Raw genomic sequence first — 20131 nt, 5'->3', positions numbered from 1 at the left:
CAAGGAAACACCCACTACTAACACCCGGGAGCAATGGTCCGATGGTTTGAACCATTTTTAGGGTTCATTGATTATTCTAACCTTTGATTTTTAAAGTTTAATATGAGCCATTGCGGATTTTGTTTGAATGTTCTAAATTTATTTGCAGATGGTGATTTTCACATACATCCGTTTTGTGTGATTTTCTTTTGGTGGGCCGTATCACAAAGAGTCCAAAACACAGACGGATCAGATCATATGATCACTCAGCGAGTCAACTACTGTGTCCACGACAGATGCTAGGTCCGAGTCACAACATGTACGGGCTTTAGCCGGTGTATCTGGTAGGGGTATACACCGAGTCGAACCAAGTCAATTGGCTCGGCCACTAGCTGACTCTAGCGTGAACTCGGCTCGGCTTGGTCTTCAAGCCTGACTGGCCAACTCGGCTCAATTCTGTCAGCATATCAGGCCAGTTCGAGTCAAAATCGAGCCTCTATGGCGTTTTCACGAACACATACTGTGTACTTTCAATTTTTCATTGTACTTAAAACAGTAGCAATTATTTTCAAGTATTTCATCAAACACCTTGTAGACAACATCAAAATCAAGAAAAAATGATATTTCTTTCATATACATACCTTTCTTGCCACTAACCAACACTTCATTAAGTTATTTCATCAAATACTTGATGAGCAACATCAATATCGGAGCAACCAAGTCATTGAACTAGGTCGATACGAGTTTGATTCGAGTTGGGGTTTGATCCAAGTCGAGTCGAGCTCAGGCAAGCTTGAACTTGGTTCAAAATTTTTCGAGCTAAAAAAATCAGTTCGAGTCGGCTCGAACTCAACTTCGAACTGAGTCAAATCAAGCTTTTTTGAGTCAAGTCAAGCGAGCTAATTGAGCTAACCCGGTTCATGTACACCCCTATATCTAGGTTATGTTTTATCAGCCTAAAAATAGTTTATTTAGGATGTGGATTTTATGAGAAAGCCTTTACTAAGAAGTTCTTATGCAAGGTTGTTGGGTGGGGCTCATTGAGATGTTTGAGATAAATACACCTCGTTCATCTACTTTAAGAGATCATTTTACAACACGTGGCAAAAAATGATGTGTATCCAAAACTTAACTACGTCACACGAGAGGAAATAGTGGGGATTTAGTGTGAATCGTTGGATCATTCTTGGGGCCATAAATTGTGTCAGGCAAATTTTTTTGGTATTTTCACATCATCCCAGTGGTAATGACCTTATAAGCGGTTTGAATGGCATATAAACATCGAGGTGGAACCCAAAAAGGTATCAACGTTAGGAATTTATTTTCCTAACTTTCTCTCTGGTGTGACCCACTTGAGTTTTGGATCCCACCTCTTCTTTCTTTTTTTTTTGTCGCATTTCTTAAAATAAGCATTCAAAACAGATAGATGAGGTGGATTTCTCACAAACTTCTCTTTAACCTCACCTAGCATCCTTGCACAAGAACTTCCTCTTAAAGGCTTTAGCAGGAAATCCGTCCCTTTATCGATTACCTCGAGGAGCTATCCAACGTAAATTGCATAACGACGCATGGTGATCTATGGGCTTCACCATAATGTATGTGTTTTATCCGTACCATCCATCCATTTTGGATTGTTATTTTAGAGCATTAGTGCAAAAATGAAGTAGATCCAAATCCCAGGTGGGCCACACCATAGGAAAACTCTAGGTCTACACTAGAATGCTTATTTCCCATCCAGCATACCAAAACACAAATATCAGTTTGATCCAAAACTTTTTTAGTTCTCGAGAAATCTTTAGTGGCGAGCATTAAGTCACCATTGTGTCATGTGGTGTGGTCCACCTGAGATATGAATCTGCCTCATTTGTGGGGCTAGGCCTTAAAATGAACTGACAAAATGGATGGACCGCGTGATAAAACATATACATTATAGGACCGACATACACGTTCATTAATTGCAACAGGTGGCCCACGTGGGAAGATTTAGCTGATTTTTGTGCCAGGAGAATTTCATGCTGGGTGTACAGTTTTCGTGGCACTGAATTTCTCCACAGAGGCCAGTTGCCTCTGCCCTGCAACCGGAAGTTCCTGTGGTAAGAAGCTGTGTGGGGCGAAAGAGATGGCCGTGATATATCCAGTCCGTTCATCAGTTTGCATTATAATACGACATAAATCCAAAATAATTCAAATCCAACTTTTAAATCAGCCACACAAACTGAAACAGTGATAAAAATATGTCTACCGTTGAAATCTTCTTAGAGCCGACTATAGTTCTTATATGCCATCCGAATCGAATATCATTCAGGTAAAAATAAATAAAATTTATGTGGCCCCCACAAAGTTTCACGGGGTTAAAGATAGTGGGATCCACGATTTGGACGGTATGGATTGATGGTGGATGTAGACGCCACTAGTGAATGAGAAGGAATCAAGAAGGAAAACAGGGCAACATGCACTGCAACGTTGCTATTTTGAATTATTATTATGGTTGGGTTGACTGGGATGTTTGTGAGAAATCCACTCCTCTATCTAGTTCATCAGATTCTGATATGACATGGTTTTGAAAATGAATCAGATCTTAAGTGGGCAATATGATAAGAGATGGTAGGGATGAATGATGCCCGCTAAATGACTTCCTAGCAGACTAACGATCGGTCCACATTGCACTTGGTTGGTGGTTGCGTTCATATAAAAGCATGGGCAGACGGCTGACATTGGTAAATGCTTTGGATGCTGGTGGGTGACCTAGATTCAGTGAGGGAATGGATTAGACGAGTTTGATTGAGCAGGAGATTGTATGAGTCTCATTTCAAAATTAACAGTTATGATCTCATCTCAAAATTGACAGTTAGTTGTTTTAAAAGAATAGTAAGCAATGCACAGGATCTTATAATGTGTTGAGAAGTAGATGCACCGTCAGTTTTGTAGATCGACGGTCAAATTATGATCTATGGTGTGGAAGGTGCATTATGAGAGATAGCTACGGTTGTTTAAAGTATATTTACTTTTTTTTAAAGGAATTATGGAATCTTCCTCTATGATATCTGAAAATGTGTTTAGACATCGACAGCTATGAAAAGGAGCTGGTAAATTGGCTGAGGGTCACAAGAGGATTATGATGATAATTTGTCTGTTTTCAAGTGGGTCAACTAGTAAATATAATGAAAATTATGATGGATGGTTGATATTATGAGTTAGACTTTAAAATAAAAGATATATGGTCTAATTAGATCGAGTAGAACTTTGTTAAAATTTAATCCCAGTCAGACTTTTACAAATAGGATTTTGAGGATTACTGACAGGTAGAATCGTGCATACTGTAGAAAATTTCAGACGATTAGTAGGGTGTTTGCAGCCGTTGAAATTAGATTTGACACTATAGTGTTCATTAGTGTATCGGGATCGTGACGTAAAGTTCAAAATCATATATGATCAAATGCAAAGGGTTTAGATTAGATCTTTTGTCAAATTTATGATGGTATGATGCTTAATGTCGAAATCTAATGGTTGGATAGCTTAATAGATCCATGAAAGGTATTTTCAGCTGCTTAGATTCGTAACAGATCAAGTGTGTCGTAATATGTAAGCTTGGGATGTAAGGAAATGTGTATACGTAGGCTTATATGTGGAGTAGTGAACAAGATGAACGAGGTCAAAATTTTGAATAATATTTGTCTGAGTGGATAGATGTAATGATCTCAAGATGGATTTCCCATGATTTGATGGTCCAAAAGTGAAGTGGACAACTGGAAATTTTAATCCGGTGATGAGTATTGATTTCAATGGTTGGCTTGATATACAATCAAGTATACGAAATTATATTAAGGGTCATTTTACACCGTGGATTGGAGGGGATTAGAGGGGATTGGAGGGGGTTTCAAATCTCCTTGGTTGTTTGGTAGCATGAAGTAACTGGGGATTGCCAATCCAGGGGGTTTCCAATCCCCTCTTTGAAGGGGTTTGTAATCAGCGGTGAGAGCTTGGATTACACCTAATCATTCCAATAGTTGCAAGTGTAATATGTGTGTCACTACACACTATCATTCTATTGGGCACATGGCCCATTAATGATGATCAGCACCGTCCAAACATTGTCCATGTAAATTAGCAAGGTCCAAACATTGTCCAGCACCGTCCAAACATTATCCATATTAATCAACGATTAAAAATCGTTAGTTAGTCACTCAAACATGATATTGTGCTTGCGGTCCATTTGAGACTTGGAATTTCATCATTTCCAAGCAAAGCATTCAGCAAGCTTATCACAACCATAGTATCAAAAATTATATATCTCACTAATTAGGGATATTAAAGTTGATTTAGTAATTAAATTCAAACCCCTATAAATATACCATGCATTGGTATTTTTGAATTAAAGTTGATTCACACTCCAGGGTGCCAAACACATCGGGAGGATTGCCAATCCAGGGGGTTTCCAATCCCGGGGGTTCTGAATCCAGGGGGTTCCAAATCCATGCTCCCAAATAGGCGTCTTGAAGGTTGTTGAGAGGTGTACATATGTCAAAGTGTGTGCACGTGTACGTAAATCTATATGGTGTTTTCTTTAATTCGAAGAAAAAAAAAGATGAGAACATTTTTACACTGGTTTATATATGTGAACGAGTGCTTGTGTACCTACTCATATGCAAATAATTTTAGGTTGTTATAATGTGACCCATCTATTTTTTGAATATTGTCACATCAAAAACTCGTATTAACTGCATGACTTTTTTCCTTTATTTACCGTCTCTTTTCAGGTGAATGGGTCACGTTGGATTGTCCTTTTTATCCCTCACCCTTACTCCTAAATTGAACATTGCACTATTGCACTAGTTATCATTCATTCCATTGCAATGTTTGAATGTAAAGAATTAATCAAATCCCTTATATTTTGTCGAGTTTTGTGAAGTAGAGACCGCATGGCTATGCGGGTAAAGAAGGCGCCTGACACATTCATTATTTGTCATCATAATCCCTTACCTAGAATCCCATGTCACATATCAAGAGTTATTTAGACAAAAATAAATAAATAATCCTCATATTCTCTAGTTTATAGATTATGCAGGGTTTAGCCGACTATAAAAATCTGAATTAATTGGCTAGTAATGACTCCAAGTCAAATATATAATACCTCGACTCACAACTGTATAAGAAAGCCTAAAAGGGACATCATGAGCGCGATCCCCATGATCCTCTGCAATCTCTAATGTTCATACAATGGTGACGCCACGGATTTACCAATTTCACTAATCGTGACCTTGTTTGAAAAATAAAACCCCACAAAATTTAAGGGATTATAGTTCTTGTGTACAACATATGCATTCAAGCATTGATTTTCATTATCGGAATGATAGAAAAAAAATAGGAAAAAAAAACGAGGATCCATTATGTCTACTCGATCAAGGTGCACCCGAGCCAACCCTATAACCTTCAAACACATACCAATTCGTACAATATTGTAACGCCTTGAAATTTAGGAGTCGTGCAAACACTCGACCTCCAAGTTCTTGGGTGTCACTTATAACATGTTTTTAGTGATCTGCATATAAAATAATTTAAATGAGCAGAAATGGAATCGACTGGAACATAAACTACAACCGCAACTGATCTACTGAAATGAAGGTGGCTAAGATATACGAGTCTACAAGAAATATCAAACGGGTCGCACAAGGTGTCGCCCGAAAAATTACATATATAAAATGTTCAAAAGAATAGTGTGTTAAATCCCCTGCTCAACAGCCCATAATCAGCTCGCTCAGTCTACGGTGACCCGCTTATAAGCTGGAAGTAGGAAAGCTCCTCTTCCTTAGCTATACTCACCCTGCTCGGCTCCTCAAGCTTTGCATCACCTATATCTAACGAAGTGTCTAGTTGGTGTTTTAAAACACCGTCCTGAAGTGGGAGTGAGTAATCTACTTAGTGGGTGTCATTAGCCGTAAGTTACATCAAATATTAATTTCATGATAAATTTAATAAAAAGTATACATTCACATATCTCTAACTAATCTTTGTTAATGCATATGCATGAGTTATGGTATGATGCATGACTTCACAACAATACTCCCTCAAGCGACTTCGTCTAACGTTAGCGCATGGCCAACACTCCCTCATTGTGACTTCAACTGCTGAGTCGCCAACCTAACTAATGCATTGCGATCATGAACGTGTTAGCTGAGTTTTTAGTTAATTCTGTTCATCCAGCAGATTGGGAAAACCGATACACCTTGACGATATCAATGCCCTTGTCCATTTTGCGAGGCCAGGGCCCCGCGATCCTTGATCCCATCGGGTTCCTCACCCTCGATTGCAACCACATGAGGAGTGCTGGATAGCGGGATCACTTGTGGATCACTACAAGGAGGCTCATCACTCAAACGTAGACCGACAACTCGGACATAATGTCTCATTCTACCATGCCCGGCTCACGAGACTATGGATCAATTATAGATGCTGTCAGTGGGCATCAGTGGACAAGTGGTGTTCCAGGTTCTAAACAGGCATGAGCAAACATTGTTGGTCAGTCGGGGGACTAGATCGCCCAAATTCAGGCGAGCACCTAACACACGACATCGGGTGCAAGCAACTCACGTAGTCTTACTACTGTCTCCCATTCGTGTCCACCCAAATCAGTCAGTCTAGTCACAAGATGGCCCAACCAACGGGACCACCCCCACAAATCACATATTCCCAACTAATCCCAGAGAATGAGTTATATTCAATAACACTTCTAAGCAACTAAGAGTTCATCTTCAAATACAGATGGAATTAAACGTATAATACATCAAATCATAAATTTTCAAGATAATAAAATGAATGCAACTACTCTTAACAATATAAATTAGACATGTGCGCATGTGGTGCTAGACTACCTAAGAGACAAAAGATCATGCATCATCCACAGTGCAGGAAAATACAATCATGCATACAACATGGGAGAATATGTAAAAATCAGATGCAAGAATGAACATGCAGCACAAATTCATGCCCAAACAATTTAAAGATTAATCAAATATTAATTTATCATCGCATGCATGTTGGGTAGACTTATCATATAGGTTCCTAATTAGACTTTCTCTAAATTACACATACACATCAATATAACATCCGCAATCATTAAATTTATCATGGAATTGGTACTTGGCCACCTATGGATAATGGTCCGCACCTATGGATCGTTGAGAGTTTGCGAAATCGTCATAGGGGTGCCAAACTCGCGGGTCGATTTGCCAAGGTCCTGAATCAAATGCATCCGCATGTTATGATACATGCAAGGACCTAGCTTAATAAAATGAATTTTCTGGAAAAGATGAGTGATTGCCTCTAAATCAATTAGAATTTGCTTTTGTGGATGAGGATGTGAGATCCCGTTCCTGTGCTACGAGGAGGATTTCCAATATCAATTTGATTCGTAGTAAGCATAACCAAAGGCATAACCCACAAACAACAACCAAAAGCTTCATCACATTTCCATTATGATAAAAACTTTACAAGTACAATGAGCATAAAGGGAAATACAATGATAATGAACAAAAGCTCCAAGATAACGCAAGCTGCTCGTCTTGCGCTCCAACGTCACCGCAGCAACGATCGTGCATAAACTTATAGAAAAGCTTAGAGGGTGGTATAAGTGTGTGTGTAAGGTAGTAGTTATGCAGTACAGAGTAATGTAAAATATGCCGATGAATCCAGAATGCCATGAGCCATACCAAGGCTATGCGATGTGAGCATGGATGATGTAGGCCATACCAAGGCCATGCGGTGCGAAATTCAACTCAAACATGCGAATCCTCATCTAAGTAGTTTCCACTCTGGATAATCACCGGGTCCAATACACTCCAAGCCAAATTGTCGCCCATCGCGCGTAATAAGGTGAGTGGAAAAGACCTCACTATCCGCCGCCAATATCGGGCCGACTCGCCGATAGCGACCCATTCCTCGAGCCGGTCAAACTCACTAGCTTTGCCCCCTCTTCTCGGGTGGGTAAGGCCGCACCTCCTTCCAATCTACCACGACACGGTGGAAAGTGCAACCGTCTGGTAATCGGCACTCGGTGCTAGACGTTGGAGCAATCTCTTGGTACCACAAGGGTTTAGGAACTTTCACCCAGGGATATATATAGCACCCTATGTAGAATAAAATTTTCGGTATCTAATCCCGCCATCCATGATGTGCTGTGGAGGCTACGGCCCTGATGTCCCTAGGGCGTATAGTAACCACATCACACAATGCGAATGCATGAATCACACTATCCATTCATGCAGCAATCCTGCGCGTATCGTACGCTCATGTAGGGCAACACTGCCTATCTGGGAGCCCCTAATCAATCTGCCCGAAAGCATATGCTATGATCAGTCACTCCTCATATCAAACATACATATGATGCGTATGATCATGAATCAGGAGCTATACTAAACATGTTATACGGTGATGGATGTTGTTCTTAACAAAGGTGGGCCTAGACGGCCTACAAGTATGGGCCTAACAATGGGCCCTAGGGAGGATTATAATGCGGACATTTAACCAACATTATTCTTACAATGTGGACGTCAAACCAACATTGCTCCTAAGGCACGGCTGCCAAAAACATCATTACTCAAGTCATGGTAGGGTTACACATTGTTATGGACTTATGTACATCCTAATGGGCCTCGACCCATAGGTCTTAGTTACATCAAATGGGCCTCAGGTATATCAAATCAGGCCCACCCTCATATATTTTTGAGATTCGAACTATTACAAGTTAACATAGAGATAGATGAAATGAAAACAAATATCAACTCAATTGGGAACTAATGCTGCCCTTAGAAGTTGAGCGGTGGATGCCACAGTCCACTATTTAAATGGTGGGGCCCATTTGAACTTTAGATCTGATTCCCTCATTTTCCCATGTCTTAAAATGATCTCATAAATGATTGGATGGCATGGATACAACACTCGCATCATGCTGGGCCCCACCATTCAAATAAGGGACGGTGTAGATAACACATGTACATAGGGAGTGGGTCCCACCGTCGGATGGACGGCGTGTGTAAAACACATACATCATGCGGGACCTATATGTTATTGACGTTCAAAGAGAGAGAAAGAGAGAGATAGAGAGAGGTATAGAGATATATATATATATATATACTTTTCCTTTTTCTTTTTTTTTCCTTCTTTGACACAACCAGAGACACAACAGAGGTGGGTTCCATGCAGGGCCCACCATATATTATATATATATGGGAAAAGGAACAGCGTGCTCGTCGAGCTGTGTGGGCCCCACCGTTGATGTTTGCCAAACATCTAACCCATCGGTCAGATGCACCATTCCAGCATGGGCCTAAGTCTCAAAAATCAAGTCAGTCCGCGACTTGTGTGGGCCGCACCAGATACAACAGTTAAGAGGGCTACCCTCCATTGAAAACATTCATAATCATTATCAGGCCCACCGAGATGGGGTTTACAAATCCAGCCCACCCATTGCGTGTGTCCCACTTGAATGAAGGGTCAGACCAAGTTCCAGCCGCATCCAAAAACTTGGGTGGGTCCCACGGACACCAAGACCTCAGCGTTGAATGAGGTATCTTTCATTAATATATACCTTATATAAGTGTAACGTCCAGGCCTTTGGATGGCCTGGACCGTCACCTACATTAAGGAGGGCCCCACACGAGGGGGTGGGTCCCACCGTTCAAGGACGGTGGACACCACATTGCATGGTGGTGTGGCCACACTCATGTCGGCACACTCATGTTAGCACACACCCTCCATGTTAGCCACTTTCATAGGGATCGATATCATGACCACAGTGTTTGAAAGGAGGAATCTCCACGCAGCCTGCCAGTAGAGCTATGGGGCTGGGTGTCACTGGCCAGCGTCCAGCCCTCACACTGGACGTGTGGTCGTAACACAAACATCATGGTGGGTCCCATAGGGACGTGGCCCACCTGAATTTTTTTGAATCAAGCCGATATTTGTGTTTTCCCCACATCCAGGCCCACCCAAGAATGGTCCGCAAGGTGGGCCCTCTGGATGGGATGGTGTGGATCATACATGAAAAGAGGGGGGGGGGTCCACAATACATGAGAAAGAGAGAAAGAGAGAGAGGAAGGAATCAGGTGGAGGAGAGGCCCTGCCACTATGGGCCCCTTAAAACAAAGCATTCATCAAGATGGGTCCCACCAAATGTGGGCCCTTAAATCACAAAAAAGAAAATAAAGATCACCCACCGACTTCTTCTTGCACCCTAGGCTTCCTTAGCTCCTTAGCTTCGATTCTAACGGAGGAGATGAGGTTTGGATGGTTGAGATGGGAGATGAAGGGGTAAGAAAGTGGGCCACCTTTGTTGCTTGGGAAAGCTTGAAGAGGCTCATACGTATGGTGCTCTCTTGCTTGGGAAAGTGAATTGAAAAAATGAAGGGGAGAGAGAATTGTAAAGGGAGAGAGAGAGTGTTGGGTGATGGAGTGATGGATGTGGTGACTGATGGGTGTAAGGGACTTTTTTGACTTTTGTGGCTAATGGTGTAAGAAAAGTATGGGCTTTGTAAGAACTTTTTAACTTTTGTGGTTGCTTGGGAATGGGTGAAAGGTGATGTGTACTTGACATGTTGAGATTGACGGATTGATAGATTGATGTGACAAATTGTAGAGATTCTCTCGGAATTCGTACGCGCGGCGTTTTCCTCACACCGAACACTAGCCCACTTCTCCTAACTAAGGTATTGCCTTGGCGCGCGTCGCTATGGTACAAGTCTCGGGTTGAGTTGACTTGGTGACGGCATGTGAATCAAGGTCATGCGCAAATACCGGTTAAGGGTCGAAGGTTCTGGAATTCGACTAGGAAGATTGTGGGAACTTACGGATCGGTGCAGTGCAGGATACGAGTCTTACTGACTTTCCCTCCTAATAAAAATTTTATCCTCAAAATTTATGCAATCATCGCAACTAGACATAACTCATGAGGAAGAAGAAACATAACATCACTCTTAAAAATCGGAGATAACATACAACATAATCAATCATAAAAAGATGGGGATAACGCTCTCAAATCTCAACCTCGCGCTCCCAAGAAGCCTCCTCAACAGAATGGTGACCCCACTGAGCCTTCACTAATGGAATGACCTTAGTCCAGAGGACCTGCTCCTTCCGATCAAGGATACGGACTGGCTGCTCAATGTAAAAAGCGTCCTCACGAACCTCTAACGGCTGCCAATCGATAATAGGAACGATGTCTAACCCACACTTCCTGAACATGGAGACATGAAAAACGTTGTGGACGCCAGACAACTGAGATGGCAAGACAAGCCGATAGGCTACGGTGCCAATACGCCTAGTGAATCTCAAAAGGTCCTATAAATCTCGGGGCAAGCTTGCCCTTTGCTCCAAATCGCACTATGCCCTTCATGGGCGAAACCTTGAGATACACATGGTCCCCTACATCAAACTCCAAGGGACGACGCCGACGATCAGCAAAACTCTTCTGCCGGCTTTGAGCTGTCGCATCCTCTACCTGATGATATCAATAGCCTCTGACGTCTTCTGCACAACCTCGAGACCTAGGAGACGACGCTCTCCAACTTGGTCCAACAACTCGGTGATCTGTATGGTCTACCATATAGTGCCTTAAAAGGAGCCATGCCGATGGTTGCCGGATAACTGTTATTATGCGAACTCAACCAATCGCAGATGCTCATCCTAGCTACCCCGAAATCAATCGCGAGTCGAAGCATATCCTCAAGGATCTAATTGACCCTTTCGGTCTGCATCGGTCTGTGGATGGTACGCGGTGTTGAGCTGCAAATCAGTCCATCGCTCTCTGGAAGCTCCTCCAAAATCGAGACGTGAACCACGAGTCTCGGTCGAAATGATCGAGACCGGAATGCCGTGCGCAGTCTCACAATATCTTCGATGAATAACCTCGCAAGCCGGTCCAAAGGCCAAGTCACATGAATCACAATAAAATGTGCCGACTTCATCGACGATCCATAACAACCTAGATGGCGTCATGATCGCGCCGAGTCCTCGGTAAGCCCATAATGAAATCTGCCGACATTGCTCTCACTTCCACATCGGGACACTTAATGGCTGCAATAGACCAGGGTCTCTGATGATCGGCCTTGACACGCCGGCATGTGTCACACTCGCCACAAAACTAGTGATCCGGTGCTTCATCCTCGCCCAAAAATATGTTGCCTCATATCGTGGTACATCTTCATCGAGCCGGTGGATAGAAAATCGCGATCGATGTGCCTCGGCCATAAGATCTCTGCGTAACTCAGAATATCCGGACACATAATCGACCTCGCGAAGTCCACCATGTCGAACCAATCTGCAATTTGTCGACTCTCGATGTTACTCGCTCGGTAATCCTGTAACGACTTGTCTCTGCCGAGCCTCGATCACCCTTGTGACAAGAGAGGGTTGAATCGACAGCTCAATAAAACACAATAGAAGACTGCAAGCTAAACTCAAAGTCATACTGCTATATCCTCGAGCATCCTCCACTCCTAAATTATCATATGCGCCACCATGCCTCGTGGCTGATGGCTGAGGGCATCCGTCACCATGTTCACCTTATCCGAGTGGTACTGGAGATTGAAATCATAGTCCTTTAGGAGCTCCATCCAGCGCCTCGGTTCAATTCAGACTGTGAGAAAAGGTACTTCAAGCTCTTGTGGTCGAAAAGAGCTCGAACATAACCCCATATAAAGATAGTGTCTCACACCTTCAACGAAGACAATCGCAGCCAACTCTAAATCATACGTGGGGTAGTTCACTCATGGACCTTAAGCTGACGAGACGCGAAGGCCACCGGTCTCCCGTGCTGCATCGGGACAGACACCCAAACCAATATGTGAGGCATCGGTGAACACAATAAATCCATCACTCCCGGAGGGAAGAGTAAGGATAGGAGCGGATGTGAGGCGGTCCTTCAACTCCATAAATGCTCGCTCGCAGCGTCGCTTTAAATAAACTCCGCGCCCTTCCGAGTCAACCTGGTCGGGGCAATACGAGAGAAGCCCTCAATAAAATGCCGGTAGTAGCCGCTAAACCAAGGAAACTCGGATCTCGGACGCGTTCGTGGCTGGCCCCATCTGATGCACCGCCTCAACCTTCGAGGGGTCCACTGCACACCCTCCTCGTCACCACGTGACCGAGGAACTTCACCTCCTCCGCCAAAACTCGCACTTCTCCGCTTCACATACATGGTGTGCGCGGAGAGTCCGCAACGTAACCTCCAAATGCTGCTCGTGCTCCTCACGGGTCCTCGAATAGATCGGAATGTCGGCGATGAAGACTACAACAAACTCGATCGAGATAAGGGCGAAAGACCTCGTTCATCAACGCATGAACACTGCTGGCGCATTGGTTAGTCCGAAGGACATGACCTGAAATTCAAAATGACCATAACGCGTCCCGAATCGTCTTCGAAATATCCTCCTCTCGGACCCAAATCGATGATAACCGGAACACAAGTCAATCTTTGAAAAGAACTGTGCACCCGAACCTAATCAAACAAATCATCAATCCTCAAGAGCGGGTACTTGTTCTTGATTGTGACCTTGTTAAGCTCGCGGTAATCTACCCAGAGCCTTAACGAGCCATCCTTCTTCTTCACGAAGAGTACCTGCGCTCCCCGTGAACTGCTCGAACGGATAAAGCCCAACTCGCACAACTTGTCCAATTGCTTCTGCAGTTTACTCCAACGGGCCATACGATACGGGGCCTTCAAAATAGGCGCGATCGGCACGAGATCAATCAAACTCGGTAGTCGCGAGGTGGTAATCCCTAATCTCCCGAAACACATCGAAAAAATCGCAAACCACAGGTAACCGGTCGATGCTCACCACTATGGGCTCCTTTATGGCACATGACATCAAGCAAGACAACGGCTCTCCTCTGGGCTCAGCTATAAACTGGAACTGCGACAAGTCGGGTATACAAAACGTGACTGTCCTCGGGGAGTAATCTAATATGGCGTGGTACTTGGCAAGCCAATCCATGCCCAGGATGACGTCAAACTCAGACATCGGCAATGCAAATAGATCGACAGGCAAAAAGATATCTCCAACCAGAACGAGGCAAGACCAGCAAAATCGGCCCAACACTATAGTCTTTCTCAAGGGAGTCGATACTGACAAACCCTCACGAGCAGACTCCAACGGCAAACCAGTCGATCGGCAAAAACTCTCGGCCACGAAAGAATGCGATGCACTAGAATTAAACAACACACGTGCAATGCATGCAGATACTAAAAGTATACCCTCGACGACTCCTCTGGATGACTGAGGATCCTGCTGGGCTGCGTAGAATCTAGCCTGAGCCGGCTGTGGAGGTGCATGTCCCCTCTGAGTGTGCTGCTACTGCTACTGTCACTGAAGCGATCGAAACTACTGCCTCTGCTGCTGCGGCCTCAAAGGCTGGTGCTGATGCTGCTACTGAGGTGGCCTCAGTGGTGGGGGCTGCTGTCGCTGCTGCTGTGGGGGTCTCTCCTGCGGCTGTGGTGGAGGCTGTTGTGGACCTCTCTGCTGCTACTGCTACTGCTGCTGGGGGCAAGGACACTCCCACATACGATGCCCCATCACACCACACCTAAAACAAGAGCCGGTGAACTACCTAGGAGGTAGTGTCGAAGGTGCTGCTGGCGCTCGAAAGGCTAGGTGACCTGTGCGCCTCTGTTGTGGTTGACCCTGCTGGGAATCACTAGAAGGAGCCTGCCTCTTCCAGTCTGTCCTCTGACCGCAATCAGACTGAGAACCGGCCTACTCAGCCTCAAAAATCTGGGCCTTCTGTACCACTCCCTCGAAAATCGGGAGCTCATGCCCAATAACACGGCCTCGAAGACCGTAACGCAAGCCGTCCTCAAATCGGCGGGCTCTCCGCTCCTCATTATCCACCAAGTACGGTGCAAATCTGGACAGTGCTACAAAACCTCGAACTCCAACGCCCGTTGTCATCGGATGTGATCAGAAAGTACTATCGGTCAAACCGATCCACAAAATCCTCCTAAGTCCACACAAAATCGGCGCCGCTACTCGAGAGACTGATGTCCACCAATGCTCAACCTCACCATGGAGAAGAAATACGACTAATTGGACTCGCTGCTGTTTCGTACATCCCATCGCATCGAATATCTTCTCCACATCAGCGCGCCATCTCTTAGCTACCGTCGGGTCTGGCTCGCCCTGGAAACGCTGGAGATCGAGCCGTCGTAACTCTCGAAAGAGGGCACTCGCGCGCTCGTCTGCTTGGGTCGGTGAAACAACGAGTGTCGCTCCGCCTCAAGTGCGGCCATCACGGCTGTAACATCTCGACCGGGAGGCACTCATAGATATGGTCGATCCGCACAGTCTCGATGGAGGAATTGCATCCATAGGATGGGCAGTGGGAATCTCTGGTGGTGGAGCAGGGATCGTAGGTGGTAGGGCGGGAGCCGCAGGTGGTGGAGCTGGAGTCTCAGGTGGTAGTGCGGGAGTCGATTGGGTCACTCTCCTGCGCGACATGTCCTACAGGAAAGAGCGAATGCGCCTATCAACTTTGAAAACTCTCGAAGGCACACTCGTTAAGGGTCGGTAATAAAAGATCGTTAGGCTATCCGAACTTAGGACTTAATCATTCATAGCAGACATGTAATGTTGTTCTTGGTTATTCCCAAGTTATACTCTAATACCAACTTCTGTCACGCCCCAAACTCAGAAACCAGGTTCACAAAATTCTCGATCGCCGAATCCGGCACCGACAGCCTCCGTAGAACCCCATTCTCGGCTCTTAGTGCCCATTCGCTAGGTTCCGATCCTGGGATGCTACAAGGAGAATTTTCAACATCAGTTTGATTCGTAATAAGCATAACCAAAGGCATAACCCACAAACAACAACAAAAAACTCCATCACATTTCCACTATGATCAAAAACTTTACAAGTACAATGAGCATAAAGGGAAATACAATGATAATGATCAAAAGCTCCAAGATGATCTACAAAGCGCTCCTATCTCAGCGCTGCTGTGCTCCAATGTCACCTGCACACAACGATCGTGCATAAGCTTATGGAAAGCTTAGAGGGTGGTGTAAGTGTGTGCACAAGGTAGTAATGTAATTATGTAGTATCAGAAATATGCTGATGAATCCAGGAATGCCATGAACCGTACCAAGGTTATGCGATGCGAGGCATGGATGATGTCGGCCATATCAAGGCCATGCGTCCAAATGCAACTCAAGCATGGGAATCCTCATCTAAGTCCACATATCAATACATCAACTCTGGAATATCACCGGGTCTAAGTACACTCCAAGCCAAATTGTCGCCCCATCGCGCGCAATAAGGTGAGTGGAAAAGACCTCACTATCCCCCAATATCGGACTCGGCTCGTCGATAGCGGACCCATTCCTCGAGCCGGTCAAACTCAGCCTTGCCTCTTGGGTCAGTAAGGCCGCACCCCCTTCCAACCGACCATGACATAGTGGAAAGCGCAATCATTTGGTTCGGCACTCGGCGCTCATGCACCCACTGGCTAGACGTTGGAGCAATCTCTTGGTACCATAAGGGTTTAGGGACTCTCACCTAAGGATATCTATAAGACCTTCAGAAACAAGATTTTCGGATCCAATCCCGCCAACCATGATGCGCTTGTGGAGGCTACAACCTGATGTCGCTAGGGCTTATAGTAACCACATCACACAATGTGAATGCATGAATCACACTATCCATCATGCAGCAATCCTGCGCGTATCGTACACTCATGTAGACAACACCGCCTATCCGAGAGCCCCTAATCAAGCTTGAAGGCATATGCTATGATACACTCCTCATATCAAGCATACATATGATGCGTATGATCATGAATCGAACTATACTAAACATGTTATACGGTGATGGATGTTGTTCTTAACAAAGGTGGGCCGGCGACCTACAAGTATGGGCCTAATAATGGGCCCTATGGAGGATTATAATGCCGACATTTAACCAACATTATTCTTACAATGTTGACGCCAAACCAACATTGCTCCCAAGGCACTGCTAAAAACATCATTACTCAAACCATGGTAGGGTTACACATTGTAATGGACTTATACATCCTAATGGGCCTCGACCCATAGGCCTTAGCTTACATCAAATGGGCCTCAAGTATATCAAATCGGGCTCTCACGTTGAGGGTCAAATATTGCATATCAGACCCATTTATTACCTGGATTTATGAGCATGACTCTCTTTAACGCGGTTTAACTGTGTATGTGATGCACGGTGTAATTACGAACTGAGACTAAGAAAGGGTGTTTAAAGCTGGGATTTAACGCTCTGATGACACCAAGGCAAGGGACGGACCCCAGGGGACCAAGATCATCGAATTTACACACCGGAGATCCGCGAAAATCGAGAAACTGAAGTTCAAGTGGCCCAAAATTGGTTCATAATGAAAGATCACACGGTTCCCACTATCTGTTCCGGTCGAAACTTCATACATGCCCTGAGGGCCATAAATTAACCGTACAATTCGAATTTCATCCGTTCGATCCCTGTGGAAGTGACCCAACGGACAAATCAGCCCATAAACCATTACTTTTGGGCCCACCTGCTATTTGGATATTCTTAAAAATTGGTCTCAACGGGTTAAATGAGTTGCCAATATGAATGGACGGAGCGGATTTCTTACATACATCAAGTGGGACCCACATGTATACTGAGTGTACATAAGGTGCACGTGCACCAGCCGTGCACCCTTACAGCCAAAGTCGGTCAGCGAGCTGACCGACTGCTTCTTCTCCAAATCCAAAAACGCAACAGTGTTTTCGCTGTCGTCCTCCGGTCCTTCTCAGTGGGGCCCACTCGACACCTGGAGTGATGATCTGAACCGTCCATTGTATCAAGAGGGTGGGCGTGAACATCGCCTAGGTGGCGTAATCTCGGAAGATAATGGAGAGTGGATTTCAGCTGTTAAAACGGATGATTAACGGTGGAACGAAAGAATCAGTGGGCCACACGGAATTCAATATGAAACCAGTCAATTCTTACTTGTTTTTCGCCAGCATTTCAGTAGACGGAGTGGATTTCATTGAAAACATCACTGCGGACACCACCGACCATCACAGCGCACGGGTACGCGATCTCTGTTTCGCAACAGAGGTTGCGGTCCTCTCTTGTGGGCCACCATCAGGGCCCATTGGCTTAATCAGGGCCGTCCATTAGGAGCCTAAGGGCCCTATAGTTCAAGCCTAGGTGTCCTTTTCTCTCCATGCGTGCAAGTATGCGTTAATCGTGATCAACAGAAGGATGGACGACGGAATGAATTCTTCCCTGACCTGCATCGACAGACAGCCAAAACCGGTTGTCTACCCGAAAATTCCAAGGAGAAGTTGATGAATAGAGTGGATCTCCTGTCTGAGCTCTAGAATGGGCCCCGGAGAATTTCATCATAAGCAACTATCTCCTGCTGCAACAGGGAGTGCGTAAGAGCTTCTTACGCACTTCCAGCCACCGTCTTCTTGGAAGTTATAAAAAGGGAGAGAGCTGACGGCTCAGGGGGCATGAGGGATTGAAGGAGTTTGGGCAGAAGGCTGGAGATCTGACAGGAGAGAGAGAAAGACAGGGAGAGAAGAAAGAAGTTTTTTTTTTTTTGCTATGTTTTTTTTTCTCAAATTTCTGATGAGATCTAGCCCGACCATGCGGGGCTAAACCTCTTAGCTAGGGCTAAGAGGTGAAGCTTGTAGTTTGATGGGAGAAACTTTGCTGGTGCTTATTGTTTAAATGGACTGATATTGATTTGGGTTTAATTAAGGGAATGTTTTTAGTCTTTAATGGTCTGTTGTGACTGAAATTACAATGGGTCTGCAATGGCTTTAAGTATTTCTTTTTCCTTTTGATATTTATGACGTCAGGAAGCCCTGTTGTTTACCATCGTCTCCTGGGCATGGTTGGATGACGGTAACCCTTCCTGACTTTCATGGCATGTTGATTGATTGGTAATTAGATTAATTCTTTTGTTTGCTTTGTCTCCTCTGGGCATGGTTTGGTGATGGAATCCATTCTAATTCATACACCTTTCATCTCTTAAAACCTATATCAATGGCAGTTCAGTAAATTTCCATAATTTGTGATACTGGCATAAGATTCCCTGATCTCTACAAGTGGATCCTCTGAATCCCTAGTTCATTTTCTTTGAATTTTCACAAGTTTTAGATCAATTATTCCATAATTATTCCTCAATTGTCATTCAATTTAGATTACATCTTAGTCTAATTCTAGTTCTATTTAGTTTCAGATTACGTACAGGTTTCAGTCCCTGTGGATTCGACCTCGGTCTTACCGAGTTAGTTACATCAAATGGGCCTCAGGTATATCAAATCAGGCCCACCCTCATATATTTTTGAGATTCGAACTATTACAAGTTAACATAGAGATAGATGAAATGAAAACAAATATCAACTCAATTGGGAACTAATGCTGCCCTTAGAAGTTGAGCGGTGGATGCCACAGTCCACTATTTAAATGGTGGGGCCCATTTGAACTTTAGATCTGATTCCCTCATTTTCCCATGTCTTAAAATGATCTCATAAATGATTGGATGGCATGGATACAACACTCGCATCATGCTGGGCCCCACCATTCAAATAAGGGACGGTGTAGATAACACATGTACATAGGGAGTGGGTCCCACCGTCGGATGGACGGCGTGTGTAAAACACATACATCATGGGGGACCTACATGTTACTGACATTCAAAGAGAGAAAGAGAGAGAAAGAGAGAGATAGAGAAAGAGAGATAGAGAGAGAGCAGCACGTGGCTACCTCTCCTCTTTTCTTTTCCTTTTTCCTTTTTTTTTTCTTTTTTTTTCTTTTTTTATTCCTTCTCTGACACAAGCAAAGACACAACAGAGGTGGGTTCCATGTAGGGCCCACCATATATATATATATATGGGAAAAGGTACAGCAAGCACATCGAGATATGTGGGCCCCATCGTTGATGTTTGCCAAACATCTAACCCATCGGTCAGATGCACTATTCCAGCGTGGGCCTAGGTCTCAAAAATCAAGTCAGTCCGTGACTTGTGTGGGCCGCACCAGATACAACAGTTAAGAGGGCTACCCTCCATTGAAAGCATTCATAATCATTATCAGGCCCACCGAGATGGGGTTCACAAATCCAGCCCACCCATCGCGGGTGTCCCACTTGAAT

Source organism: Magnolia sinica, chromosome 17 (genome assembly GCF_029962835.1).
Source record: "Magnolia sinica isolate HGM2019 chromosome 17, MsV1, whole genome shotgun sequence".
In the NCBI taxonomy this organism is placed as follows: domain Eukaryota; kingdom Viridiplantae; phylum Streptophyta; class Magnoliopsida; order Magnoliales; family Magnoliaceae; genus Magnolia; species Magnolia sinica.
Note: the sequence above shows the minus strand (reverse complement) of the source record.